The sequence below is a fragment of the Ambystoma mexicanum genome, chromosome 1p, assembly GCF_040938575.1.
Source record: "Ambystoma mexicanum isolate Mex_15411 chromosome 1p, UKY_AmexF1_1, whole genome shotgun sequence".
NCBI lineage: Eukaryota > Metazoa > Chordata > Amphibia > Caudata > Ambystomatidae > Ambystoma > Ambystoma mexicanum.
The window spans coordinates 232,698,545-232,723,342 of record NC_090921.1 but is presented as its reverse complement, the minus strand read 5'-3'; the positions used below and the strand labels follow the sequence as shown (position 1 = coordinate 232,723,342).

Genomic DNA, 24,798 nt, shown 5'->3' with positions numbered 1-24,798 from the left:
GACCATTCGCATGGAACTGGCATGTGTGTTAAATCAAGCGCTCTACGGCAGTAATGCTGCTTGTCAAGCTTTGGTAGTTCAGTGGTAGAATTCTCGCTTCCCAAGCGGGAGGCCCGGGTTCGATTCCCGGCCAATGCATGGCACTTTTGTAGACGTGTCTCTTGATATTTTAAAAGGCATGGGAAAAGAAAAATGGAAACGGTAGATAAGATGATTGCATTGCTTGTCTGTTTTCTGCGCAAAGAAAGCACTCTGCTGCCCTCTTTTAGCAGAAGATGGAACTGCAGTTTCAACTTAAGGCGGGAAACCTTCTATTATGCAAATAATTCCCAGAAGACCCCAGAAGCCCAGATTGAAAGGGTGTCAGCCTCGTGTGGCTGCAAAGATATCCCCTGAGTCCTGCGGTAGAAGTCTGGCTTTCCTGAGGCACGGTGCTCAGGGAACTGCACTCAGAGTAGCGACCCATACAAAGGCCACCCTCATCTACCAGTGTGCTTGCCTCTGTCCACTTTTCCTGTCTATAGAACCTGGCCGTTCGTGGCCAAGTGAGTGAGAAGGACTGCCAGGGCAGCGCAGCTCCCATTCACCCACCGGAGCTGGCGCCATCCTCATGTCACTGCAGTGCTCTGTTAAATCAGCTGCTCTGGGCTGCAATGGTCCAGAGCACTGTAGCGCCAGTGTGCAGCATGTAAGGCATTGGTGGTTCAGTGGTAGAATTCTCGCCTGCCACGCGGGAGGCCCGGGTTCGATTCCCGGCCAATGCATGAGCGTTTTGCACATGTACCTTTCGTTGACTTTGAAGCATCGTGAAAAGGAAGAGACCGAACAAAAAAACAAGCCTTGATTGCCTTGCTTGCCTTATTTCTGCTACTAGCGATCACTCTGCTGATCCCTTTTAGTAGAAGGGGCCGCTGCGCCTTGACTGGAAGCAGGGCAATCTCAGATTATGCAAACAGCTCATAGAGGCCCAGCCCGAGTAGGTGCCAGTCTCACACGTCTGCAAAGGCCTTCAATGAGGCTTTCAGCAGAAGTCAAGAGTTTACGAGTGACCATTCGCATGGAACTGGCAGGTGTGTTAAATCAAGTGCTCTACCGCAGTAATGCTGCTTGTCAGGCATTGGTAGCTCAGTGGTAGAATTCTTGCTTCCCAAGTGGGAGGCCCTGGTTCGATTCCCGGCCAATGCATGGCACTTTTGTAGACGTGTCTCTTGATATTTTAAAAGGCATGGGAAAAGAAAAATGGAAACGGTAGATAAGATGATTGCATTGCTTGTCTGTTTTCTGCGCAAAGAAAGCACTCTGCTGCCCTCTTTTAGCAGAAGATGGAACGGCAGTTTCAACTTAAGGCGGGAAACCTATTATGCAAATAATTCCCAGAAGACCCCAGAAGCCCAGATTGAAAGGGTGTCAGCCTTGTGTGGCTGCAAAGATATCCCCTGAGTCCTGCGGTAGAAGTCTGGCTTTCCTGAGGCACGGTGCTCAGGGAACTGCACTCAGAGTAGCGACCCATACAAAGGCCACCCTCATCTACCAGTGTGCTTGCCTCTGTCCACTTTTCCTGTCTATAGAACCTGGCCGTTCGTGGCCAAGTGAGTGAGAAGGACTGCCAGGGCAGCGCAGCTCCCATTCACCCACCGGAGCTGGCGCCATCCTCATGTCACTGCAGTGCTCTGTTAAATCAGCTGCTCTGGCCTGCAATGGTCCAGAGCACTGTAGCGCCAGTGTGCAGCATGTAAGGCATTGGTGGTTCAGTGGTAGAATTCTCGCCTGCCACGCGGGAGGCCCGGGTTTGATTCCCGGCCAATGCATGGCACTTTTGTAGACGTGTCTCTTGATATTTTAAAAGGCATGGGAAAAGAAAAATGGAAACGGTAGATAAGATGATTGCATTGCTTGTCTGTTTTCTGCGCAAAGAAAGCACTCTGCTGCCCTCTTTTAGCAGAAGATGGAACTGCAGTTTCAACTTAAGGCGGGAAACCTTCTATTATGCAAATAATTCCCAGAAGACCCCAGAAGCCCAGATTGAAAGGGTGTCAGCCTCGTGTGGCTGCAAAGATATCCCCTGAGTCCTGCGGTAGAAGTCTGGCTTTCCTGAGGCACGGTGCTCAGGGAACTGCACTCAGAGTAGCGACCCATACAAAGGCCACCCTCATCTACCAGTGTGCTTGCCTCTGTCGACTTTTCCTGTCTATAGAACCTGGCCGTTCGTGGCCAAGTGAGTGAGAAGGACTGCCAGGGCAGCGCAGCTCCCATTCACCCACCGGAGCTGGCGCCATCCTCATGTCACTGCAGTGCTCTGTTAAATCAGCTGCTCTGGGCTGAAATGGTCCAGAGCACTGTAGCGCCAGTGTGCAGCATGTAAGGCATTGGTGGTTCAGTGGTAGAATTCTCGCCTGCCACGCGGGAGGCCCGGGTTCGATTCCCGGCCAATGCATGAGCGTTTTGCACATGTACCTTTCGTTGACTTTGAAGCATCGTGAAAAGGAAGAGACCAAACAAAAAAAACAAGCCTTGATTGCCTTGCTTGCCTTATTTCTGCTACTAGCGATCACTCTGCTGATCCCTTTTAGAAGAAGGGGCCGCTGCGCCTTGACTGGAAGCAGGGCAATCTCAGATTATGCAAACAGCTCATAGAGGCCCAGCCCGAGTAGGTGCCAGTCTCACACGTCTGCAAAGGCCTTCAATGAGGCTTTCAGCAGAAGTCAAGAGTTTACGAGTGACCATTCGCATGGAACTGGCAGGTGTGTTAAATCAAGCGCTCTACCGCAGTAATGCTGCTTGTCAGGCATTGGTAGTTCAGTGGTAGAATTCTCGCTTCCCAAGCGGGAGGCCCGGGTTCGATTCCCGGCCAATGCATGGCACTTTTGTAGACGTGTCTCTTGATATTTTAAAAGGCATGGGAAAAGAAAAATGGAAACGGTAGATAAGATGATTGCATTGCTTGTCTGTTTTCTGCGCAAAGAAAGCACTCTGCTGCCCTCTTTTAGCAGAAGATGGAACTGCAGTTTCAACTTAAGGCGGGAAACCTTCTATTATGCAAATAATTCCCAGAAGACCCCAGAAGCCCAGATTGAAAGGGTGTCAGCCTCGTGTGGCTGCAAAGATATCCCCTGAGTCCTGCGGTAGAAGTCTGGCTTTCCTGAGGCACGGTGCTCAGGGAACTGCACTCAGAGTAGCGACCCATACAAAGGCCACCCTCATCTACCAGTGTGCTTGCCTCTGTCGACTTTTCCTGTCTATAGAACCTGGCCGTTCGTGGCCAAGTGAGTGAGAAGGACTGCCAGGGCAGCGCAGCTCCCATTCACCCACCGGAGCTGGCGCCATCCTCATGTCACTGCAGTGCTCTGTTAAATCAGCTGCTCTGGGCTGCAATGGTCCAGAGCACTGTAGCGCCAGTGTGCAGCATGTAAGGCATTGGTGGTTCAGTGGTAGAATTCTCGCCTGCCACGCGGGAGGCCCGGGTTCGATTCCCGGCCAATGCATGAGCGTTTTGCACATGTACCTTTCGTTGACTTTGAAGCATCGTGAAAAGGAAGAGACCGAACAAAAAAACAAGCCTTGATTGCCTTGCTTGCCTTATTTCTGCTACTAGCGATCACTCTGCTGATCCCTTTTAGTAGAAGGGGCCGCTGCGCCTTGACTGGAAGCAGGGCAATCTCAGATTATGCAAACAGCTCATAGAGGCCCAGCCCGAGTAGGTGCCAGTCTCACACGTCTGCAAAGGCCTTCAATGAGGCTTTCAGCAGAAGTCAAGAGTTTACGAGTGACCATTCGCATGGAACTGGCAGGTGTGTTAAATCAAGTGCTCTACCGCAGTAATGCTGCTTGTCAGGCATTGGTAGCTCAGTGGTAGAATTCTTGCTTCCCAAGTGGGAGGCCCTGGTTCGATTCCCGGCCAATGCATGGCACTTTTGTAGACGTGTCTCTTGATATTTTAAAAGGCATGGGAAAAGAAAAATGGAAACGGTAGATAAGATGATTGCATTGCTTGTCTGTTTTCTGCGCAAAGAAAGCACTCTGCTGCCCTCTTTTAGCAGAAGATGGAACGGCAGTTTCAACTTAAGGCGGGAAACCTATTATGCAAATAATTCCCAGAAGACCCCAGAAGCCCAGATTGAAAGGGTGTCAGCCTCGTGTGGCTGCAAAGATATCCCCTGAGTCCTGCGGTAGAAGTCTGGCTTTCCTGAGGCACGGTGCTCAGGGAACTGCACTCAGAGTAGCGACCCATACAAAGGCCACCCTCATCTACCAGTGTGCTTGCCTCTGTCCACTTTTCCTGTCTATAGAACCTGGCCGTTCGTGGCCAAGTGAGTGAGAAGGACTGCCAGGGCAGCGCAGCTCCCATTCACCCACCGGAGCTGGCGCCATCCTCATGTCACTGCAGTGCTCTGTTAAATCAGCTGCTCTGGCCTGCAATGGTCCAGAGCACTGTAGCGCCAGTGTGCAGCATGTAAGGCATTGGTGGTTCAGTGGTAGAATTCTCGCCTGCCACGCGGGAGGCCCGGGTTTGATTCCCGGCCAATGCATGGCACTTTTGTAGACGTGTCTCTTGATATTTTAAAAGGCATGGGAAAAGAAAAATGGAAACGGTAGATAAGATGATTGCATTGCTTGTCTGTTTTCTGCGCAAAGAAAGCACTCTGCTGCCCTCTTTTAGCAGAAGATGGAACTGCAGTTTCAACTTAAGGCGGGAAACCTTCTATTATGCAAATAATTCCCAGAAGACCCCAGAAGCCCAGATTGAAAGGGTGTCAGCCTCGTGTGGCTGCAAAGATATCCCCTGAGTCCTGCGGTAGAAGTCTGGCTTTCCTGAGGCACGGTGCTCAGGGAACTGCACTCAGAGTAGCGACCCATACAAAGGCCACCCTCATCTACCAGTGTGCTTGCCTCTGTCGACTTTTCCTGTCTATAGAACCTGGCCGTTCGTGGCCAAGTGAGTGAGAAGGACTGCCAGGGCAGCGCAGCTCCCATTCACCCACCGGAGCTGGCGCCATCCTCATGTCACTGCAGTGCTCTGTTAAATCAGCTGCTCTGGGCTGAAATGGTCCAGAGCACTGTAGCGCCAGTGTGCAGCATGTAAGGCATTGGTGGTTCAGTGGTAGAATTCTCGCCTGCCACGCGGGAGGCCCGGGTTCGATTCCCGGCCAATGCATGAGCGTTTTGCACATGTACCTTTCGTTGACTTTGAAGCATCGTGAAAAGGAAGAGACCAAACAAAAAAAACAAGCCTTGATTGCCTTGCTTGCCTTATTTCTGCTACTAGCGATCACTCTGCTGATCCCTTTTAGAAGAAGGGGCCGCTGCGCCTTGACTGGAAGCAGGGCAATCTCAGATTATGCAAACAGCTCATAGAGGCCCAGCCCGAGTAGGTGCCAGTCTCACACGTCTGCAAAGGCCTTCAATGAGGCTTTCAGCAGAAGTCAAGAGTTTACGAGTGACCATTCGCATGGAACTGGCAGGTGTGTTAAATCAAGCGCTCTACCGCAGTAATGCTGCTTGTCAGGCATTGGTAGTTCAGTGGTAGAATTCTCGCTTCCCAAGCGGGAGGCCCGGGTTCGATTCCCGGCCAATGCATGGCACTTTTGTAGACGTGTCTCTTGATATTTTAAAAGGCATGGGAAAAGAAAAATGGAAACGGTAGATAAGATGATTGCATTGCTTGTCTGTTTTCTGCGCAAAGAAAGCACTCTGCTGCCCTCTTTTAGCAGAAGATGGAACTGCAGTTTCAACTTAAGGCGGGAAACCTTCTATTATGCAAATAATTCCCAGAAGACCCCAGAAGCCCAGATTGAAAGGGTGTCAGCCTCGTGTGGCTGCAAAGATATCCCCTGAGTCCTGCGGTAGAAGTCTGGCTTTCCTGAGGCACGGTGCTCAGGGAACTGCACTCAGAGTAGCGACCCATACAAAGGCCACCCTCATCTACCAGTGTGCTTGCCTCTGTCGACTTTTCCTGTCTATAGAACCTGGCCGTTCGTGGCCAAGTGAGTGAGAAGGACTGCCAGGGCAGCGCAGCTCCCATTCACCCACCGGAGCTGGCGCCATCCTCATGTCACTGCAGTGCTCTGTTAAATCAGCTGCTCTGGGCTGAAATGGTCCAGAGCACTGTACCGCCAGTGTGCAGCATGTAAGGCATTGGTGGTTCAGTGGTAGAATTCTCGCCTGCCGCGCGGGAGGCCCGGGTTCGATTCCCGGCCAATGCATGAGCGTTTTGCACATGTACCTTTCGTTGACTTTGAAGCATCGTGAAAAGGAAGAGACCAAACAAAAAAAACAAGCCTTGATTGCCTTGCTTGCCTTATTTCTGCTACTAGCGATCACTCTGCTGATCCCTTTTAGAAGAAGGGGCCGCTGCGCCTTGACTGGAAGCAGGGCAATCTCAGATTATGCAAACAGCTCATAGAGGCCCAGCCCGAGTAGGTGCCAGTCTCACACGTCTGCAAAGGCCTTCAATGAGGCTTTCAGCAGAAGTCAAGAGTTTACGAGTGACCATTCGCATGGAACTGGCAGGTGTGTTAAATCAAGCGCTCTACCGCAGTAATGCTGCTTGTCAGGCATTGGTAGTTCAGTGGTAGAATTCTCGCTTCCCAAGCGGGAGGCCCGGGTTCGATTCCCGGCCAATGCATGGCACTTTTGTAGACGTGTCTCTTGATATTTTAAAAGGCATGGGAAAAGAAAAATGGAAACGGTAGATAAGATGATTGCATTGCTTGTCTGTTTTCTGCGCAAAGAAAGCACTCTGCTGCCCTCTTTTAGCAGAAGATGGAACTGCAGTTTCAACTTAAGGCGGGAAACCTTCTATTATGCAAATAATTCCCAGAAGACCCCAGAAGCCCAGATTGAAAGGGTGTCAGCCTCGTGTGGCTGCAAAGATATCCCCTGAGTCCTGCAGTAGAAGTCTGGCTTTCCTGAGGCACGGTGCTCAGGGAACTGCACTCAGAGTAGCGACCCATACAAAGTCCACCCTCATCTACCAGTGTGCTTGCCTCTGTCCACTTTTCCTGTCTATAGAACCTGGCCGTTCGTGGCCAAGTGAGTGAGAAGGACTGCCAGGGCAGCGCAGCTCCCATTCACCCACCGGAGCTGGCGCCATCCTCATGTCACTGCAGTGCTCTGTTAAATCAGCTGCTCTGGGCTGTAATGGTCCAGAGCACTGTAGCGCCAGTGTGCAGCATGTAAGGCATTGGTGGTTCAGTGGTAGAATTCTCGCCTGCCACGCGGGAGGCCCGGGTTCGATTCCCGGCCAATGCATGAGCGTTTTGCACATGTACCTTTCATTGACTTTGAAGCATCGTGAAAAGGAAGAGACCAAACAAAAAAACAAGCCTTGATTGCCTTGCTTGCCTTATTTCTGCTACTAGCGATCACTCTGCTGATCCCTTTTAGTAGAAGGGGCCGCTGCGCCTTGACTGGAAGCAGGGCAATCTCAGATTATGCAAACAGCTCATAGAGGCCCAGCCCGAGTAGGTGCCAGTCTCACACGTCTGCAAAGGCCTTCAATGAGGCTTTCAGCAGAAGTCAAGAGTTTACGAGTGACCATTCGCATGGAACTGGCATGTGTGTTAAATCAAGTGCTCTACGGCAGTAATGCTGCTTGTCAAGCTTTGGTAGTTCAGTGGTAGAATTCTCGCTTCCCAAGCGGGAGGCCCGGGTTCGATTCCCGGCCAATGCATGGCACTTTTGTAGACGTGTCTCTTGATATTTTAAAAGGCATGGGAAAAGAAAAATGGAAACGGTAGATAAGATGATTGCATTGCTTGTCTGTTTTCTGCGCAAAGAAAGCACTCTGCTGCCCTCTTTTAGCAGAAGATGGAACTGCAGTTTCAACTTAAGGCGGGAAACCTTCTATTATGCAAATAATTCCCAGAAGACCCCAGAAGCCCAGATTGAAAGGGTGTCAGCCTCGTGTGGCTGCAAAGATATCCCCTGAGTCCTGCGGTAGAAGTCTGGCTTTCCTGAGGCACGGTGCTCAGGGAACTGCACTCAGAGTAGCGACCCATACAAAGGCCACCCTCATCTACCAGTGTGCTTGCCTCTGTCCACTTTTCCTGTCTATAGAACCTGGCCGTTCGTGGCCAAGTGAGTGAGAAGGACTGCCAGGGCAGCGCAGCTCCCATTCACCCACCGGAGCTGGCGCCATCCTCATGTCACTGCAGTGCTCTGTTAAATCAGCTGCTCTGGGCTGCAATGGTCCAGAGCACTGTAGCGCCAGTGTGCAGCATGTAAGGCATTGGTGGTTCAGTGGTAGAATTCTCGCCTGCCACGCGGGAGGCCCGGGTTTGATTCCCGGCCAATGCATGGCACTTTTGTAGACGTGTCTCTTGATATTTTAAAAGGCATGGGAAAAGAAAAATGGAAACAGTAGATAAGATGATTGCATTGTTTGTCTGTTTTCTGCGCAAAGAAAGCACTCTGCTGCCCTCTTTTAGCAGAAGATGGAACGGCAGTTTCAACTTAAGGCGGGAAACCTATTATGCAAATAATTCCCAGAAGACCCCAGAAGCCCAGATTGAAAGGGTGTCAGCCTTGTGTGGCTGCAAAGATATCCCCTGAGTCCTGCGGTAGAAGTCTGGCTTTCCTGAGGCACGGTGCTCAGGGAACTGCACTCAGAGTAGCGACCCATACAAAGGCCACCCTCATCTACCAGTGTGCTTGCCTCTGTCCACTTTTCCTGTCTATAGAACCTGGCCGTTCGTGGCCAAGTGAGTGAGAAGGACTGCCAGGGCAGCGCAGCTCCCATTCACCCACCGGAGCTGGCGCCATCCTCATGTCACTGCAGTGCTCTGTTAAATCAGCTGCTCTGGCCTGCAATGGTCCAGAGCACTGTAGCGCCAGTGTGCAGCATGTAAGGCATTGGTGGTTCAGTGGTAGAATTCTCGCCTGCCACGCGGGAGGCCCGGGTTTGATTCCCGGCCAATGCATGGCACTTTTGTAGACGTGTCTCTTGATATTTTAAAAGGCATGGGAAAAGAAAAATGGAAACGGTAGATAAGATGATTGCATTGCTTGTCTGTTTTCTGCGCAAAGAAAGCACTCTGCTGCCCTCTTTTAGCAGAAGATGGAACTGCAGTTTCAACTTAAGGCGGGAAACCTATTATGCACATAATTCCCAGAAGACCCCAGAAGCCCAGATTGAAAGGGTGTCAGCCTCGTGTGGCTGCAAAGATATCCCCTGAGTCCTGCAGTAGAAGTCTGGCTTTCCTGAGGCACGGTGCTCAGGGAACTGCACTCAGAGTAGCGACCCATACAAAGGCCACCCTCATCTACCAGTGTGCTTGCCTCTGTCCACTTTTCCTGTCTATAGAACCTGGCCGTTCGTGGCCGTTCGTGGCCAAGTGAGTGAGAAGGACTGCCAGGGCAGCGCAGCTCCCATTCACCCACCGGAGCTGGCGCCATCCTCATGTCACTGCAGTGCTCTGTTAAATCAGCTGCTCTGGCCTGCAATGGTCCAGAGCACTGTAGCGCCAGTGTGCAGCATGTAAGGTATTGGTGGTTCAGTGGTAGAATTCTCGCCTGCCACGCGGGAGGCCCGGGTTCGATTCCCGGCCAATGCATGAGTGTTTTGCACATGTACCTTTCGTTGACTTTGAAGCATCGTGAAAAGGAAGAGACCGAACAAAAAAACAAGCCTTGATTGCCTTGCTTGCCTTATTTCTGCTACTAGCGATCACTCTGCTGTTCCCTTTTAGTAGAAGGGGCCGCTGCGCCTTGACTGGAAGCAGGGCAATCTCAGATTATGCAAACAGCTCATAGAGGCCCAGCCCGAGTAGGTGCCAGTCTCACACGTCTGCAAAGGCCTTCAATGAGGCTTTCAGCAGAAGTCAAGAGTTTACGAGTGACCATTCGCATGGAACTGGCAGGTGTGTTAAATCAAGCGCTCTACCGCAGTAATGCTGCTTGTCAGGCATTGGTAGTTCAGTGGTAGAATTCTCGCTTCCCAAGCGGGAGGCCCGGGTTCGATTCCCGGCCAATGCATGGCACTTTTGTAGACGTGTCTCTTGATATTTTAAAAGGCATGGGAAAAGAAAAATGGAAACGGTAGATAAGATGATTGCATTGCTTGTCTGTTTTCTGCGCAAAGAAAGCACTCTGCTGCCCTCTTTTAGCAGAAGATGGAACTGCAGTTTCAACTTAAGGCGGGAAACCTTCTATTATGCAAATAATTCCCAGAAGACCCCAGAAGCCCAGATTGAAAGGGTGTCAGCCTCGTGTGGCTGCAAAGATATCCCCTGAGTCCTGCAGTAGAAGTCTGGCTTTCCTGAGGCACGGTGCTCAGGGAACTGCACTCAGAGTAGCGACCCATACAAAGTCCACCCTCATCTACCAGTGTGCTTGCCTCTGTCCACTTTTCCTGTCTATAGAACCTGGCCGTTCGTGGCCAAGTGAGTGAGAAGGACTGCCAGGGCAGCGCAGCTCCCATTCACCCACCGGAGCTGGCGCCATCCTCATGTCACTGCAGTGCTCTGTTAAATCAGCTGCTCTGGGCTGTAATGGTCCAGAGCACTGTAGCGCCAGTGTGCAGCATGTAAGGCATTGGTGGTTCAGTGGTAGAATTCTCGCCTGCCACGCGGGAGGCCCGGGTTCGATTCCCGGCCAATGCATGAGCGTTTTGCACATGTACCTTTCATTGACTTTGAAGCATCGTGAAAAGGAAGAGACCAAACAAAAAAACAAGCCTTGATTGCCTTGCTTGCCTTATTTCTGCTACTAGCGATCACTCTGCTGATCCCTTTTAGTAGAAGGGGCCGCTGCGCCTTGACTGGAAGCAGGGCAATCTCAGATTATGCAAACAGCTCATAGAGGCCCAGCCCGAGTAGGTGCCAGTCTCACACGTCTGCAAAGGCCTTCAATGAGGCTTTCAGCAGAAGTCAAGAGTTTACGAGTGACCATTCGCATGGAACTGGCATGTGTGTTAAATCAAGCGCTCTACGGCAGTAGTGCTGCTTGTCAAGCTTTGGTAGTTCAGTGGTAGAATTCTCGCTTCCCAAGCGGGAGGCCCGGGTTCGATTCCCGGCCAATGCATGGCACTTTTGTAGACGTGTCTCTTGATATTTTAAAAGGCATGGGAAAAGAAAAATGGAAACGGTAGATAAGATGATTGCATTGCTTGTCTGTTTTCTGCGCAAAGAAAGCACTCTGCTGCCCTCTTTTAGCAGAAGATGGAACTGCAGTTTCAACTTAAGGCGGGAAACCTTCTATTATGCAAATAATTCCCAGAAGACCCCAGAAGCCCAGATTGAAAGGGTGTCAGCCTCGTGTGGCTGCAAAGATATCCCCTGAGTCCTGCGGTAGAAGTCTGGCTTTCCTGAGGCACGGTGCTCAGGGAACTGCACTCAGAGTAGCGACCCATACAAAGGCCACCCTCATCTACCAGTGTGCTTGCCTCTGTCCACTTTTCCTGTCTATAGAACCTGGCCGTTCGTGGCCGTTCGTGGCCAAGTGAGTGAGAAGGACTGCCAGGGCAGCGCAGCTCCCATTCACCCACCGGAGCTGGCGCCATCCTCATGTCACTGCAGTGCTCTGTTAAATCAGCTGCTCTGGGCTGCAATGGTCCAGAGCACTGTAGCGCCAGTGTGCAGCATGTAAGGCATTGGTGGTTCAGTGGTAGAATTCTCGCCTGCCACGCGGCAGGCCCGGGTTCGATTCCCGGCCAATGCATGAGCGTTTTGCACATGTACCTTTCGTTGACTTTGAAGCATCGTGAAAAGGAAGAGACCGAACAAAAAAACAAGCCTTGATTGCCTTGCTTGCCTTATTTCTGCTACTAGCGATCACTCTGCTGATCCCTTTTAGTAGAAGGGGCCGCTGCGCCTTGACTGGAAGCAGGGCAATCTCAGATTATGCAAACAGCTCATAGAGGCCCAGCCCGAGTAGGTGCCAGTCTCACACGTCTGCAAAGGCCTTCAATGAGGCTTTCAGCAGAAGTCAAGAGTTTACGAGTGACCATTCGCATGGAACTGGCAGTTGTGTTAAATCAAGTGCTCTACCGCAGTAATGCTGCTTGTCAGGCATTGGTAGCTCAGTGGTAGAATTCTCGCTTCCCAAGTGGGAGGCCCTGGTTCGATTCCCGGCCAATGCATGGCACTTTTGTAGACGTGTCTCTTGATATTTTAAAAGGCATGGGAAAAGAAAAATGGAAACGGTAGATAAGATGATTGCATTGCTTGTCTGTTTTCTGCGCAAAGAAAGCACTCTGCTGCCCTCTTTTAGCAGAAGATGGAACGGCAGTTTCAATTTAAGGCGGGAAACCTATTATGCAAATAATTCCCAGAAGACCCCAGAAGCCCAGATTGAAAGGGTGTCAGCCTTGTGTGGCTGCAAAGATATCCCCTGAGTCCTGCGGTAGAAGTCTGGCTTTCCTGAGGCACGGTGCTCAGGGAACTGCACTCAGAGTAGCGACCCATACAAAGGCCACCCTCATCTACCAGTGTGCTTGCCTCTGTCCACTTTTCCTGTCTATAGAACCTGGCCGTTCGTGGCCAAGTGAGTGAGAAGGACTGCCAGGGCAGCGCAGCTCCCATTCACCCACCGGAGCTGGCGCCATCCTCATGTCACTGCAGTGCTCTGTTAAATCAGCTGCTCTGGCCTGCAATGGTCCAGAGCACTGTAGCGCCAGTGTGCAGCATGTAAGGCATTGGTGGTTCAGTGGTAGAATTCTCGCCTGCCACGCGGGAGGCCCGGGTTTGATTCCCGGCCAATGCATGGCACTTTTGTAGACGTGTCTCTTGATATTTTAAAAGGCATGGGAAAAGAAAAATGGAAACGGTAGATAAGATGATTGCATTGCTTGTCTGTTTTCTGCGCAAAGAAAGCACTCTGCTGCCCTCTTTTAGCAGAAGATGGAACTGCAGTTTCAACTTAAGGCGGGAAACCTTCTATTATGCAAATAATTCCCAGAAGACCCCAGAAGCCCAGATTGAAAGGGTGTCAGCCTCGTGTGGCTGCAAAGATATCCCCTGAGTCCTGCGGTAGAAGTCTGGCTTTCCTGAGGCACGGTGCTCAGGGAACTGCACTCAGAGTAGCGACCCATACAAAGGCCACCCTCATCTACCAGTGTGCTTGCCTCTGTCGACTTTTCCTGTCTATAGAACCTGGCCGTTCGTGGCCAAGTGAGTGAGAAGGACTGCCAGGGCAGCGCAGCTCCCATTCACCCACCGGAGCTGGCGCCATCCTCATGTCACTGCAGTGCTCTGTTAAATCAGCTGCTCTGGGCTGAAATGGTCCAGAGCACTGTAGCGCCAGTGTGCAGCATGTAAGGCATTGGTGGTTCAGTGGTAGAATTCTCGCCTGCCACGCGGGAGGCCCGGGTTCGATTCCCGGCCAATGCATGAGCGTTTTGCACATGTACCTTTCGTTGACTTTGAAGCATCGTGAAAAGGAAGAGACCAAACAAAAAAAACAAGCCTTGATTGCCTTGCTTGCCTTATTTCTGCTACTAGCGATCACTCTGCTGATCCCTTTTAGAAGAAGGGGCCGCTGCGCCTTGACTGGAAGCAGGGCAATCTCAGATTATGCAAACAGCTCATAGAGGCCCAGCCCGAGTAGGTGCCAGTCTCACACGTCTGCAAAGGCCTTCAATGAGGCTTTCAGCAGAAGTCAAGAGTTTACGAGTGACCATTCGCATGGAACTGGCAGGTGTGTTAAATCAAGCGCTCTACCGCAGTAATGCTGCTTGTCAGGCATTGGTAGTTCAGTGGTAGAATTCTCGCTTCCCAAGCGGGAGGCCCGGGTTCGATTCCCGGCCAATGCATGGCACTTTTGTAGACGTGTCTCTTGATATTTTAAAAGGCATGGGAAAAGAAAAATGGAAACGGTAGATAAGATGATTGCATTGCTTGTCTGTTTTCTGCGCAAAGAAAGCACTCTGCTGCCCTCTTTTAGCAGAAGATGGAACTGCAGTTTCAACTTAAGGCGGGAAACCTTCTATTATGCAAATAATTCCCAGAAGACCCCAGAAGCCCAGATTGAAAGGGTGTCAGCCTCGTGTGGCTGCAAAGATATCCCCTGAGTCCTGCGGTAGAAGTCTGGCTTTCCTGAGGCACGGTGCTCAGGGAACTGCACTCAGAGTAGCGACCCATACAAAGGCCACCCTCATCTACCAGTGTGCTTGCCTCTGTCGACTTTTCCTGTCTATAGAACCTGGCCGTTCGTGGCCAAGTGAGTGAGAAGGACTGCCAGGGCAGCGCAGCTCCCATTCACCCACCGGAGCTGGCGCCATCCTCATGTCACTGCAGTGCTCTGTTAAATCAGCTGCTCTGGGCTGAAATGGTCCAGAGCACTGTACCGCCAGTGTGCAGCATGTAAGGCATTGGTGGTTCAGTGGTAGAATTCTCGCCTGCCGCGCGGGAGGCCCGGGTTCGATTCCCGGCCAATGCATGAGCGTTTTGCACATGTACCTTTCGTTGACTTTGAAGCATCGTGAAAAGGAAGAGACCAAACAAAAAAAACAAGCCTTGATTGCCTTGCTTGCCTTATTTCTGCTACTAGCGATCACTCTGCTGATCCCTTTTAGAAGAAGGGGCCGCTGCGCCTTGACTGGAAGCAGGGCAATCTCAGATTATGCAAACAGCTCATAGAGGCCCAGCCCGAGTAGGTGCCAGTCTCACACGTCTGCAAAGGCCTTCAATGAGGCTTTCAGCAGAAGTCAAGAGTTTACGAGTGACCATTCGCATGGAACTGGCAGGTGTGTTAAATCAAGCGCTCTACCGCAGTAATGCTGCTTGTCAGGCATTGGTAGTTCAGTGGTAGAATTCTCGCTTCCCAAGCGGGAGGCCCGGGTTCGATTCCCGGCCAATGCATGGCACTTTTGTAGACGTGTCTCTTGATATTTTAAAAGGCATGGGAAAAGAAAAATGGAAACGGTAGATAAGATGATTGCATTGCTTGTCTGTTTTCTGCGCAAAGAAAGCACTCTGCTGCCCTCTTTTAGCAGAAGATGGAACTGCAGTTTCAACTTAAGGCGGGAAACCTTCTATTATGCAAATAATTCCCAGAAGACCCCAGAAGCCCAGATTGAAAGGGTGTCAGCCTCGTGTGGCTGCAAAGATATCCCCTGAGTCCTGCAGTAGAAGTCTGGCTTTCCTGAGGCACGGTGCTCAGGGAACTGCACTCAGAGTAGCGACCCATACAAAGTCCACCCTCATCTACCAGTGTGCTTGCCTCTGTCCACTTTTCCTGTCTATAGAACCTGGCCGTTCGTGGCCAAGTGAGTGAGAAGGACTGCCAGGGCAGCGCAGCTCCCATTCACCCACCGGAGCTGGCGCCATCCTCATGTCACTGCAGTGCTCTGTTAAATCAGCTGCTCTGGGCTGTAATGGTCCAGAGCACTGTAGCGCCAGTGTGCAGCATGTAAGGCATTGGTGGTTCAGTGGTAGAATTCTCGCCTGCCACGCGGGAGGCCCGGGTTCGATTCCCGGCCAATGCATGAGCGTTTTGCACATGTACCTTTCATTGACTTTGAAGCATCGTGAAAAGGAAGAGACCAAACAAAAAAACAAGCCTTGATTGCCTTGCTTGCCTTATTTCTGCTACTAGCGATCACTCTGCTGATCCCTTTTAGTAGAAGGGGCCGCTGCGCCTTGACTGGAAGCAGGGCAATCTCAGATTATGCAAACAGCTCATAGAGGCCCAGCCCGAGTAGGTGCCAGTCTCACACGTCTGCAAAGGCCTTCAATGAGGCTTTCAGCAGAAGTCAAGAGTTTACGAGTGACCATTCGCATGGAACTGGCAGGTGTGTTAAATCAAGTGCTCTACCGCAGTAATGCTGCTTGTCAGGCATTGGTAGCTCAGTGGTAGAATTCTCGCTTCCCAAGTGGGAGGCCCTGGTTCGATTCCCGGCCAATGCATGGCACTTTTGTAGACGTGTCTCTTGATATTTTAAAAGGCATGGGAAAAGAAAAATGGAAACGGTAGATAAGATGATTGCATTGCTTGTCTGTTTTCTGCGCAAAGAAAGCACTCTGCTGCCCTCTTTTAGCAGAAGATGGAACGGCAGTTTCAATTTAAGGCGGGAAACCTATTATGCAAATAATTCCCAGAAGACCCCAGAAGCCCAGATTGAAAGGGTGTCAGCCTTGTGTGGCTGCAAAGATATCCCCTGAGTCCTGCGGTAGAAGTCTGGCTTTCCTGAGGCACGGTGCTCAGGGAACTGCACTCAGAGTAGCGACCCATACAAAGGCCACCCTCATCTACCAGTGTGCTTGCCTCTGTCCACTTTTCCTGTCTATAGAACCTGGCCGTTCGTGGCCAAGTGAGTGAGAAGGACTGCCAGGGCAGCGCAGCTCCCATTCACCCACCGGAGCTGGCGCCATCCTCATGTCACTGCAGTGCTCTGTTAAATCAGCTGCTCTGGCCTGCAATGGTCCAGAGCACTGTAGCGCCAGTGTGCAGCATGTAAGGCATTGGTGGTTCAGTGGTAGAATTCTCGCCTGCCACGCGGGAGGCCCGGGTTTGATTCCCGGCCAATGCATGGCACTTTTGTAGACGTGTCTCTTGATATTTTAAAAGGCATGGGAAAAGAAAAATGGAAACGGTAGATAAGATGATTGCATTGCTTGTCTGTTTTCTGCGCAAAGAAAGCACTCTGCTGCCCTCTTTTAGCAGAAGATGGAACTGCAGTTTCAACTTAAGGCGGGAAACCTTCTATTATGCAAATAATTCCCAGAAGACCCCAGAAGCCCAGATTGAAAGGGTGTCAGCCTCGTGTGGCTGCAAAGATATCCCCTGAGTCCTGCGGTAGAAGTCTGGCCTTCCTGAGGCACGGTGCTCAGGGAACTGCACTCAGAGTAGCGACCCATACAAAGGCCACCCTCATCTACCAGTGTGCTTGCCTCTGTCGACTTTTCCTGTCTATAGAACCTGGCCGTTCGTGGCCAAGTGAGTGAGAAGGACTGCCAGGGCAGCGCAGCTCCCATTCACCCACCGGAGCTGGCGCCATCCTCATGTCACTGCAGTGCTCTGTTAAATCAGCTGCTCTGGGCTGAAATGGTCCAGAGCACTGTAGCGCCAGTGTGCAGCATGTAAGGCATTGGTGGTTCAGTGGTAGAATTCTCGCCTGCCACGCGGGAGGCCCGGGTTCGATTCCCGGCCAATGCATGAGCGTTTTGCACATGTACCTTTCGTTGACTTTGAAGCATCGTGAAAAGGAAGAGACCAAACAAAAAAAACAAGCCTTGATTGCCTTGCTTGCCTTATTTCTGCTACTAGCGATCACTCTGCTGATCCCTTTTAGAAGAAGGGGCCGCTGCGCCTTGACTGGAAGCAGGGCAATCTCAGATTATGCAAACAGCTCATAGAGGCCCAGCCCGAGTAGGTGCCAGTCTCACACGTCTGCAAAGGCCTTCAATGAGGCTTTCAGCAGAAGTCAAGAGTTTACGAGTGACCATTCGCATGGAACTGGCAGGTGTGTTAAATCAAGCGCTCTACCGCAGTAATGCTGCTTGTCAGGCATTGGTAGTTCAGTGGTAGAATTCTCGCTTCCCAAGCGGGAGGCCCGGGTTCGATTCCCGGCCAATGCATGGCACTTTTGTAGACGTGTCTCTTGATATTTTAAAAGGCATGGGAAAAGAAAAATGGAAACGGTAGATAAGATGATTGCATTGCTTGTCTGTTTTCTGCGCAAAGAAAGCACTCTGCTGCCCTCTTTTAGCAGAAGATGGAACTGCAGTTTCAACTTAAGGCGGGAAACCTTCTATTATGCAAATAATTCCCAGAAGACCCCAGAAGCCCAGATTGAAAGGGTGTCAGCCTCGTGTGGCTGCAAAGATATCCCCTGAGTCCTGCGGTAGAAGTCTGGCTTTCCTGAGGCACGGTGCTCAGGGAACTGCACTCAGAGTAGCGACCCATACAAAGGCCACCCTCATCTACCAGTGTGCTTGCCTCTGTCGACTTTTCCTGTCTATAGAACCTGGCCGTTCGTGGCCAAGTGAGTGAGAAGGACTGCCAGGGCAGCGCAGCTCCCATTCACCCACCGGAGCTGGCGCCATCCTCATGTCACTGCAGTGCTCTGTTAAATCAGCTGCTCTGGGCTGAAATGGTCCAGAGCACTGTACCGCCAGTGTGCAGCATGTAAGGCATTGGTGGTTCAGTGGTAGAATTCTCGCCTGCCGCGCGGGAGGCCCGGGTTCGATTCCCGGCCAATGCATGAGCGTTTTGCACATGTACCTTTCGTTGACTTTGAAGCATCGTGAAAAGGAAGAGACCAAACAAAAAAAACAAGCCTTGATTGCCTTGCTTGCCTTATTTCTGCTACTAGCGATCACTCTGCTGATCCCTTTTAGAAGAAGGGGCCGCTGCGCCTTGACTGGAAGCAGGGCAATCTCAGATTATGCAAACAGCTCATAGAGGCCCAGCCCGAGTAGGTGCCAGTCTCACACGTCTGCAAAGGCCTTCAATGAGGCTTTCAGCAGAAGTCAAGAGTTTACGAGTGACCATTCGCATGGAACTGGCAGGTGTGTTAAATCAAGCGCTCTACCGCAGTAATGCTGCTTGTCAGGCATTGGTAGTTCAGTGGTAGAATTCTCGCTTCCCAAGCGGGAGGCCCGGGTTCGATTCCCGGCCAATGCATGGCACTTTTGTAGACGTGTCTCTTGATATTTTAAAAGGCATGGGAAAAGAAAAATGGAAACGGTAGATAAGATGATTGCATTGCTTGTCTGTTTTCTGCGCAAAGAAAGCACTCTGCTGCCCTCTTTTAGCAGAAGATGGAACTGCAGTTTCAACTTAAGGCGGGAAACCTTCTATTATGCAAATAATTCCCAGAAGACCCCAGAAGCCCAGATTGAAAGGGTGTCAGCCTCGTGTGGCTGCAAAGATATCCCCTGAGTCCTGCAGTAGAAGTCTGGCTTTCCTGAGGCACGGTGCTCAGGGAACTGCACTCAGAGTAGCGACCCATACAAAGTCCACCCTCATCTACCAGTGTGCTTGCCTCTGTCCACTTTTCCTGTCTATAGAACCTGGCCGTTCGTGGCCAAGTGAGTGAGAAGGACTGCCAGGGCAGCGCAGCTCCCATTCACCCACCGGAGCTGGCGCCATCCTCATGTCACTGCAGTGCTCTGTTAAATCAGCTGCTCTGGGCTGTAATGGTCCAGAGCACTGTAGCGCCAGTGTGCAGCATGTAAGGCATTGGTGGTTCAGTGGTAGAATTCTCGCCTGCCACGCGGGAGGCCCGGGTTCGATTCCCGGCCAATGCATGAGCGTTTTGCACATGTACCTTTCATTGACTTTGAAGCATCGTGAAAAGGAAGAGACCAAACAAAAAAACAAGCCTTGATTGCCTTGCTTGCCTTATTTCTGCTACTAGCGATCACTCTGCTGATCCCTTTTAGTAGAAGGGGCCGCTGCGCCTTGACTGGAAGCAGGGCAATCTCAGATTATGCAAACAGCTCATAGAGGCCCAGCCCGAGTAGGTGCCAGTCTCACACGTCTGCAAAGGCCTTCAATGAGGCTTTCAGCAGAAGTCAAGAGTTTACGAGTGACCATTCGCATGGAACTGGCATGTGTGTTAAATCAAGCGCTCTACGGCAGTAATGCTGCTTGTCAAGCTTTGGTAGTTCAGTGGTAGAATTCTCGCTTCCCAAGCGGGAGGCCCGGGTTCGATTCCCGGCCAATGCATGGCACTTTTGTAGACGTGTCTCTTGATATTTTAAAAGGCATGGGAAAAGAAAAATGGAAACGGTAGATAAGATGATTGCATTGCTTGTCTGTTTTCTGCGCAAAGAAAGCACTCTGCTGCCCTCTTTTAGCAGAAGATGGAACTGCAGTTTCAACTTAAGGCGGGAAACCTTCTATTATGCAAATAATTCCCAGAAGACCCCAGAAGCCCAGATTGAAAGGGTGTCAGCCTCGTGTGGCTGCAAAGATATCCCCTGAGTCCTGCGGTAGAAGTCTGGCTTTCCTGAGGCACGGTGCTCAGGGAACTGCACTCAGAGTAGCGACCCATACAAAGGCCACCCTCATCTACCAGTGTGCTTGCCTCTGTCCACTTTTCCTGTCTATAGAACCTGGCCGTTCGTGGCCGTTCGTGGCCAAGTGAGTGAGAAGGACTGCCAGGGCAGCGCAGCTCCCATTCACCCACCGGAGCTGGCGCCATCCTCATGTCACTGCAGTGCTCTGTTAAATCAGCTGCTCTGGGCTGCAATGGTCCAGAGCACTGTAGCGCCAGTGTGCAGCATGTAAGGCATTGGTGGTTCAGTGGTAGAATTCTCGCCTGCCACGCGGGAGGCCCGGGTTCGATTCCCGGCCAATGCATGAGCGTTTTGCACATGTACCTTTCGTTGACTTTGAAGCATCGTGAAAAGGAAGAGACCGAACAAAAAAACAAGCCTTGATTGCCTTGCTTGCCTTATTTCTGCTACTAGCGATCACTCTGCTGATCCCTTTTAGTAGAAGGGGCCGCTGCGCCTTGACTGGAAGCAGGGCAATCTCAGATTATGCAAACAGCTCATAGAGGCCCAGCCCGAGTAGGTGCCAGTCTCACACGTCTGCAAAGGCCTTCAATGAGGCTTTCAGCAGAAGTCAAGAGTTTACGAGTGACCATTCGCATGGAACTGGCAGGTGTGTTAAATCAAGTGCTCTACCGCAGTAATGCTGCTTGTCAGGCATTGGTAGCTCAGTGGTAGAATTCTCGCTTCCCAAGTGGGAGGCCCTGGTTCGATTCCCGGCCAATGCATGGCACTTTTGTAGACGTGTCTCTTGATATTTTAAAAGGCATGGGAAAAGAAAAATGGAAACGGTAGATAAGATGATTGCATTGCTTGTCTGTTTTCTGCGCAAAGAAAGCACTCTGCTGCCCTCTTTTAGCAGAAGATGGAACGGCAGTTTCAATTTAAGGCGGGAAACCTATTATGCAAATAATTCCCAGAAGACCCCAGAAGCCCAGATTGAAAGGGTGTCAGCCTTGTGTGGCTGCAAAGATATCCCCTGAGTCCTGCGGTAGAAGTCTGGCTTTCCTGAGGCACGGTGCTCAGGGAACTGCACTCAGAGTAGCGACCCATACAAAGGCCACCCTCATCTACCAGTGTGCTTGCCTCTGTCCACTTTTCCTGTCTATAGAACCTGGCCGTTCGTGGCCAAGTGAGTGAGAAGGACTGCCAGGGCAGCGCAGCTCCCATTCACCCACCGGAGCTGGCGCCATCCTCATGTCACTGCAGTGCTCTGTTAAATCAGCTGCTCTGGCCTGCAATGGTCCAGAGCACTGTAGCGCCAGTGTGCAGCATGTAAGGCATTGGTGGTTCAGTGGTAGAATTCTCGCCTGCCACGCGGGAGGCCCGGGTTTGATTCCCGGCCAATGCATGGCACTTTTGTAGACGTGTCTCTTGATATTTTAAAAGGCATGGGAAAAGAAAAATGGAAACGGTAGATAAGATGATTGCATTGCTTGTCTGTTTTCTGCGCAAAGAAAGCACTCTGCTGCCCTCTTTTAGCAGAAGATGGAACGGCAGTTTCAACTTAAGGCGGGAAACCTATTATGCAAATAATTCCCAGAAGACCCCAGAAGCCCAGATTGAAAGGGTGTCAGCCTTGTGTGGCTGCAAAGATATCCCCTGAGTCCTGCGGTAGAAGTCTGGCTTTCCTGAGGCACGGTGCTCAGGGAACTGCACTCAGAGTAGCGACCCATACAAAGGCCACCCTCATCTACCAGTGTGCTTGCCTCTGTCCACTTTTCCTGTCTATAGAACCTGGCCGTTCGTGGCCAAGTGAGTGAGAAGGACTGCCAGGGCAGCGCAGCTCCCATTCACCCACCGGAGCTGGCGCCATCCTCATGTCACTGCAGTGCTCTGTTAAATCAGCTGCTCTGGCCTGCAATGGTCCAGAGCACTGTAGCGCCAGTGTGCAGCATGTAAGGCATTGGTGGTTCAGTGGTAGAATTCTCGCCTGCCACGCGGGAGGCCCGGGTTTGATTCCCGGCCAATGCATGGCACTTTTGTAGACGTGTCTCTTGATATTTTAAAAGGCATGGGAAAAGAAAAATGGAAACGGTAGATAAGATGATTGCATTGCTTGTCTGTTTTCTGCGCAAAGAAAGCACTCTGCTGCCCTCTTTTAGCAGAAGATGGAACTGCAGTTTCAACTTAAGGCGGGAAACCTATTATGCACATAATTCCCAGAAGACCCCAGAAGCCCAGATTGAAAGGGTGTCAGCCTCGTGTGGCTGCAAAGATATCCCCTGAGTCCTGCAGTAGAAGTCTGGCTTTCCTGAGGCACGGTGCTCAGGGAACTGCACTCAGAGTAGCGACCCATACAAAGGCCACCCTCATCTACCAGTGTGCTTGCCTCTGTCCACTTTTCCTGTCTATAGAACCTGGCCGTTCGTGGCCGTTCGTGGCCAAGTGAGTGAGAAGGACTGCCAGGGCAGCGCAGCTCCCATTCACCCACCGGAGCTGGCGCCATCCTCATGTCACTGCAGTGCTCTGTTAAATCAGCTGCTCTGGCCTGCAATGGTCCAGAGCACTGTAGCGCCAGTGTGCAGCATGTAAGGTATTGGTGGTTCAGTGGTAGAATTCTCGCCTGCCACGCGGGAGGCCCGGGTTCGATTCCCGGCCAATGCATGAGCGTTTTGCACATGTACCTTTCGTTGACTTTGAAGCATCGTGAAAAGGAAGAGACCGAACAAAAAAACAAGCCTTGATTGCCTTGCTTGCCTTATTTCTGCTACTAGCGATCACTCTGCTGTTCCCTTTTAGTAGAAGGGGCCGCTGCGCCTTGACTGGAAGCAGGGCAATCTCAGATTATGCAAACAGCTCATAGAGGCCCAGCCCGAGTAGGTGACAGTCTCACACGTCTGCAAAGTCCTTCAATGAGGCTTTCAGCAGAAGTCAAGAGTTTACGAGTGACCATTCGCATGGAACTGGCAGGTGTGTTAAATCAAGCGCTCTACCGCAGTAATGCTGCTTGTCAGGCATTGGTAGTTCAGTGGTAGAATTCTCGCTTCCCAAGCGGGAGGCCCGGGTTCGATTCCCGGCCAATGCATGGCACTTTTGTAGACGTGTCTCTTGATATTTTAAAAGGCATGGGAAAAGAAAAATGGAAACGGTAGATAAGATGATTGCATTGCTTGTCTGTTTTCTGCGCAAAGAAAGCACTCTGCTGCCCTCTTTTAGCAGAAGATGGAACTGCAGTTTCAACTTAAGGCGGGAAACCTTCTATTATGCAAATAATTCCCAGAAGACCCCAGAAGCCCAGATTGAAAGGGTGTCAGCCTCGTGTGGCTGCAAAGATATCCCCTGAGTCCTGCAGTAGAAGTCTGGCTTTCCTGAGGCACGGTGCTCAGGGAACTGCACTCAGAGTAGCGACCCATACAAAGTCCACCCTCATCTACCAGTGTGCTTGCCTCTGTCCACTTTTCCTGTCTATAGAACCTGGCCGTTCGTGGCCAAGTGAGTGAGAAGGACTGCCAGGGCAGCGCAGCTCCCATTCACCCACCGGAGCTGGCGCCATCCTCATGTCACTGCAGTGCTCTGTTAAATCAGCTGCTCTGGGCTGTAATGGTCCAGAGCACTGTAGCGCCAGTGTGCAGCATGTAAGGCATTGGTGGTTCAGTGGTAGAATTCTCGCCTGCCACGCGGGAGGCCCGGGTTCGATTCCCGGCCAATGCATGAGCGTTTTGCACATGTACCTTTCATTGACTTTGAAGCATCGTGAAAAGGAAGAGACCAAACAAAAAAACAAGCCTTGATTGCCTTGCTTGCCTTATTTCTGCTACTAGCGATCACTCTGCTGATCCCTTTTAGTAGAAGGGGCCGCTGCGCCTTGACTGGAAGCAGGGCAATCTCAGATTATGCAAACAGCTCATAGAGGCCCAGCCCGAGTAGGTGCCAGTCTCACACGTCTGCAAAGGCCTTCAATGAGGCTTTCAGCAGAAGTCAAGAGTTTACGAGTGACCATTCGCATGGAACTGGCATGTGTGTTAAATCAAGCGCTCTACGGCAGTAATGCTGCTTGTCAAGCTTTGGTAGTTCAGTGGTAGAATTCTCGCTTCCCAAGCGGGAGGCCCGGGTTCGATTCCCGGCCAATGCATGGCACTTTTGTAGACGTGTCTCTTGATATTTTAAAAGGCATGGGAAAAGAAAAATGGAAACGGTAGATAAGATGATTGCATTGCTTGTCTGTTTTCTGCGCAAAGAAAGCACTCTGCTGCCCTCTTTTAGCAGAAGATGGAACTGCAGTTTCAACTTAAGGCGGGAAACCTTCTATTATGCAAATAATTCCCAGAAGACCCCAGAAGCCCAGATTGAAAGGGTGTCAGCCTCGTGTGGCTGCAAAGATATCCCCTGAGTCCTGCGGTAGAAGTCTGGCTTTCCTGAGGCACGGTGCTCAGGGAACTGCACTCAGAGTAGCGACCCATACAAAGGCCACCCTCATCTACCAGTGTGCTTGCCTCTGTCCACTTTTCCTGTCTATAGAACCTGGCCGTTCGTGGCCGTTCGTGGCCAAGTGAGTGAGAAGGACTGCCAGGGCAGCGCAGCTCCCATTCACCCACCGGAGCTGGCGCCATCCTCATGTCACTGCAGTGCTCTGTTAAATCAGCTGCTCTGGGCTGCAATGGTCCAGAGCACTGTAGCGCCAGTGTGCAGCATGTAAGGCATTGGTGGTTCAGTGGTAGAATTCTCGCCTGCCACGCGGGAGGCCCGGGTTCGATTCCCGGCCAATGCATGAGCGTTTTGCACATGTACCTTTCGTTGACTTTGAAGCATCGTGAAAAGGAAGAGACCGAACAAAAAAACAAGCCTTGATTGCCTTGCTTGCCTTATTTCTGCTACTAGCGATCACTCTGCTGATCCCTTTTAGTAGAAGGGGCCGCTG

The 24,798-nt window shown here is 51.3% G+C and overlaps 29 non-coding genes across 29 annotated transcripts; all 29 read left to right on the top strand.

Moving 5' to 3' along the window:
* The first annotated feature begins 67 nt into the window (after positions 1-67).
* Positions 68-138, top strand: TRNAG-CCC (transfer RNA glycine (anticodon CCC)). Its single transcript has one exon. It is a non-coding gene; the product is annotated as a tRNA-Gly (tRNA).
* A 555-nt stretch (positions 139-693) lies between these two features.
* Positions 694-764, top strand: TRNAG-GCC (transfer RNA glycine (anticodon GCC)). Its single transcript has one exon. It is a non-coding gene; the product is annotated as a tRNA-Gly (tRNA).
* A 1,599-nt stretch (positions 765-2,363) lies between these two features.
* Positions 2,364-2,434, top strand: TRNAG-GCC (transfer RNA glycine (anticodon GCC)). Its single transcript has one exon. It is a non-coding gene; the product is annotated as a tRNA-Gly (tRNA).
* Positions 2,435-2,785: 351 nt separating this feature from the next.
* TRNAG-CCC (transfer RNA glycine (anticodon CCC)) lies at positions 2,786-2,856 on the top strand. The gene has a single exon. It is a non-coding gene; the product is annotated as a tRNA-Gly (tRNA).
* A 555-nt stretch (positions 2,857-3,411) lies between these two features.
* On the top strand, positions 3,412-3,482 carry TRNAG-GCC (transfer RNA glycine (anticodon GCC)). Its single transcript has one exon. It is a non-coding gene; the product is annotated as a tRNA-Gly (tRNA).
* Positions 3,483-5,081: 1,599 nt separating this feature from the next.
* On the top strand, positions 5,082-5,152 carry TRNAG-GCC (transfer RNA glycine (anticodon GCC)). Its single transcript has one exon. It is a non-coding gene; the product is annotated as a tRNA-Gly (tRNA).
* Positions 5,153-5,503: 351 nt separating this feature from the next.
* On the top strand, positions 5,504-5,574 carry TRNAG-CCC (transfer RNA glycine (anticodon CCC)). Its single transcript has one exon. It is a non-coding gene; the product is annotated as a tRNA-Gly (tRNA).
* Positions 5,575-6,551: 977 nt separating this feature from the next.
* Positions 6,552-6,622, top strand: TRNAG-CCC (transfer RNA glycine (anticodon CCC)). Its single transcript has one exon. It is a non-coding gene; the product is annotated as a tRNA-Gly (tRNA).
* Positions 6,623-7,177: 555 nt separating this feature from the next.
* TRNAG-GCC (transfer RNA glycine (anticodon GCC)) lies at positions 7,178-7,248 on the top strand. Its single transcript has one exon. It is a non-coding gene; the product is annotated as a tRNA-Gly (tRNA).
* Positions 7,249-7,598: 350 nt separating this feature from the next.
* TRNAG-CCC (transfer RNA glycine (anticodon CCC)) lies at positions 7,599-7,669 on the top strand. The gene has a single exon. It is a non-coding gene; the product is annotated as a tRNA-Gly (tRNA).
* A 2,232-nt stretch (positions 7,670-9,901) lies between these two features.
* TRNAG-CCC (transfer RNA glycine (anticodon CCC)) lies at positions 9,902-9,972 on the top strand. Its single transcript has one exon. It is a non-coding gene; the product is annotated as a tRNA-Gly (tRNA).
* A 555-nt stretch (positions 9,973-10,527) lies between these two features.
* On the top strand, positions 10,528-10,598 carry TRNAG-GCC (transfer RNA glycine (anticodon GCC)). Its single transcript has one exon. It is a non-coding gene; the product is annotated as a tRNA-Gly (tRNA).
* Positions 10,599-10,948: 350 nt separating this feature from the next.
* Positions 10,949-11,019, top strand: TRNAG-CCC (transfer RNA glycine (anticodon CCC)). Its single transcript has one exon. It is a non-coding gene; the product is annotated as a tRNA-Gly (tRNA).
* A 2,235-nt stretch (positions 11,020-13,254) lies between these two features.
* On the top strand, positions 13,255-13,325 carry TRNAG-GCC (transfer RNA glycine (anticodon GCC)). Its single transcript has one exon. It is a non-coding gene; the product is annotated as a tRNA-Gly (tRNA).
* Positions 13,326-13,676: 351 nt separating this feature from the next.
* On the top strand, positions 13,677-13,747 carry TRNAG-CCC (transfer RNA glycine (anticodon CCC)). Its single transcript has one exon. It is a non-coding gene; the product is annotated as a tRNA-Gly (tRNA).
* A 555-nt stretch (positions 13,748-14,302) lies between these two features.
* TRNAG-GCC (transfer RNA glycine (anticodon GCC)) lies at positions 14,303-14,373 on the top strand. Its single transcript has one exon. It is a non-coding gene; the product is annotated as a tRNA-Gly (tRNA).
* Positions 14,374-14,724: 351 nt separating this feature from the next.
* TRNAG-CCC (transfer RNA glycine (anticodon CCC)) lies at positions 14,725-14,795 on the top strand. The gene has a single exon. It is a non-coding gene; the product is annotated as a tRNA-Gly (tRNA).
* A 555-nt stretch (positions 14,796-15,350) lies between these two features.
* TRNAG-GCC (transfer RNA glycine (anticodon GCC)) lies at positions 15,351-15,421 on the top strand. The gene has a single exon. It is a non-coding gene; the product is annotated as a tRNA-Gly (tRNA).
* A 1,599-nt stretch (positions 15,422-17,020) lies between these two features.
* On the top strand, positions 17,021-17,091 carry TRNAG-GCC (transfer RNA glycine (anticodon GCC)). Its single transcript has one exon. It is a non-coding gene; the product is annotated as a tRNA-Gly (tRNA).
* A 351-nt stretch (positions 17,092-17,442) lies between these two features.
* Positions 17,443-17,513, top strand: TRNAG-CCC (transfer RNA glycine (anticodon CCC)). Its single transcript has one exon. It is a non-coding gene; the product is annotated as a tRNA-Gly (tRNA).
* Positions 17,514-18,068: 555 nt separating this feature from the next.
* Positions 18,069-18,139, top strand: TRNAG-GCC (transfer RNA glycine (anticodon GCC)). Its single transcript has one exon. It is a non-coding gene; the product is annotated as a tRNA-Gly (tRNA).
* A 351-nt stretch (positions 18,140-18,490) lies between these two features.
* Positions 18,491-18,561, top strand: TRNAG-CCC (transfer RNA glycine (anticodon CCC)). Its single transcript has one exon. It is a non-coding gene; the product is annotated as a tRNA-Gly (tRNA).
* A 555-nt stretch (positions 18,562-19,116) lies between these two features.
* Positions 19,117-19,187, top strand: TRNAG-GCC (transfer RNA glycine (anticodon GCC)). The gene has a single exon. It is a non-coding gene; the product is annotated as a tRNA-Gly (tRNA).
* A 350-nt stretch (positions 19,188-19,537) lies between these two features.
* TRNAG-CCC (transfer RNA glycine (anticodon CCC)) lies at positions 19,538-19,608 on the top strand. Its single transcript has one exon. It is a non-coding gene; the product is annotated as a tRNA-Gly (tRNA).
* A 565-nt stretch (positions 19,609-20,173) lies between these two features.
* Positions 20,174-20,244, top strand: TRNAG-GCC (transfer RNA glycine (anticodon GCC)). The gene has a single exon. It is a non-coding gene; the product is annotated as a tRNA-Gly (tRNA).
* Positions 20,245-22,894: 2,650 nt separating this feature from the next.
* Positions 22,895-22,965, top strand: TRNAG-CCC (transfer RNA glycine (anticodon CCC)). The gene has a single exon. It is a non-coding gene; the product is annotated as a tRNA-Gly (tRNA).
* Positions 22,966-23,520: 555 nt separating this feature from the next.
* TRNAG-GCC (transfer RNA glycine (anticodon GCC)) lies at positions 23,521-23,591 on the top strand. The gene has a single exon. It is a non-coding gene; the product is annotated as a tRNA-Gly (tRNA).
* A 350-nt stretch (positions 23,592-23,941) lies between these two features.
* TRNAG-CCC (transfer RNA glycine (anticodon CCC)) lies at positions 23,942-24,012 on the top strand. Its single transcript has one exon. It is a non-coding gene; the product is annotated as a tRNA-Gly (tRNA).
* Positions 24,013-24,577: 565 nt separating this feature from the next.
* TRNAG-GCC (transfer RNA glycine (anticodon GCC)) lies at positions 24,578-24,648 on the top strand. The gene has a single exon. It is a non-coding gene; the product is annotated as a tRNA-Gly (tRNA).
* Positions 24,649-24,798: the final 150 nt, after the last annotated feature.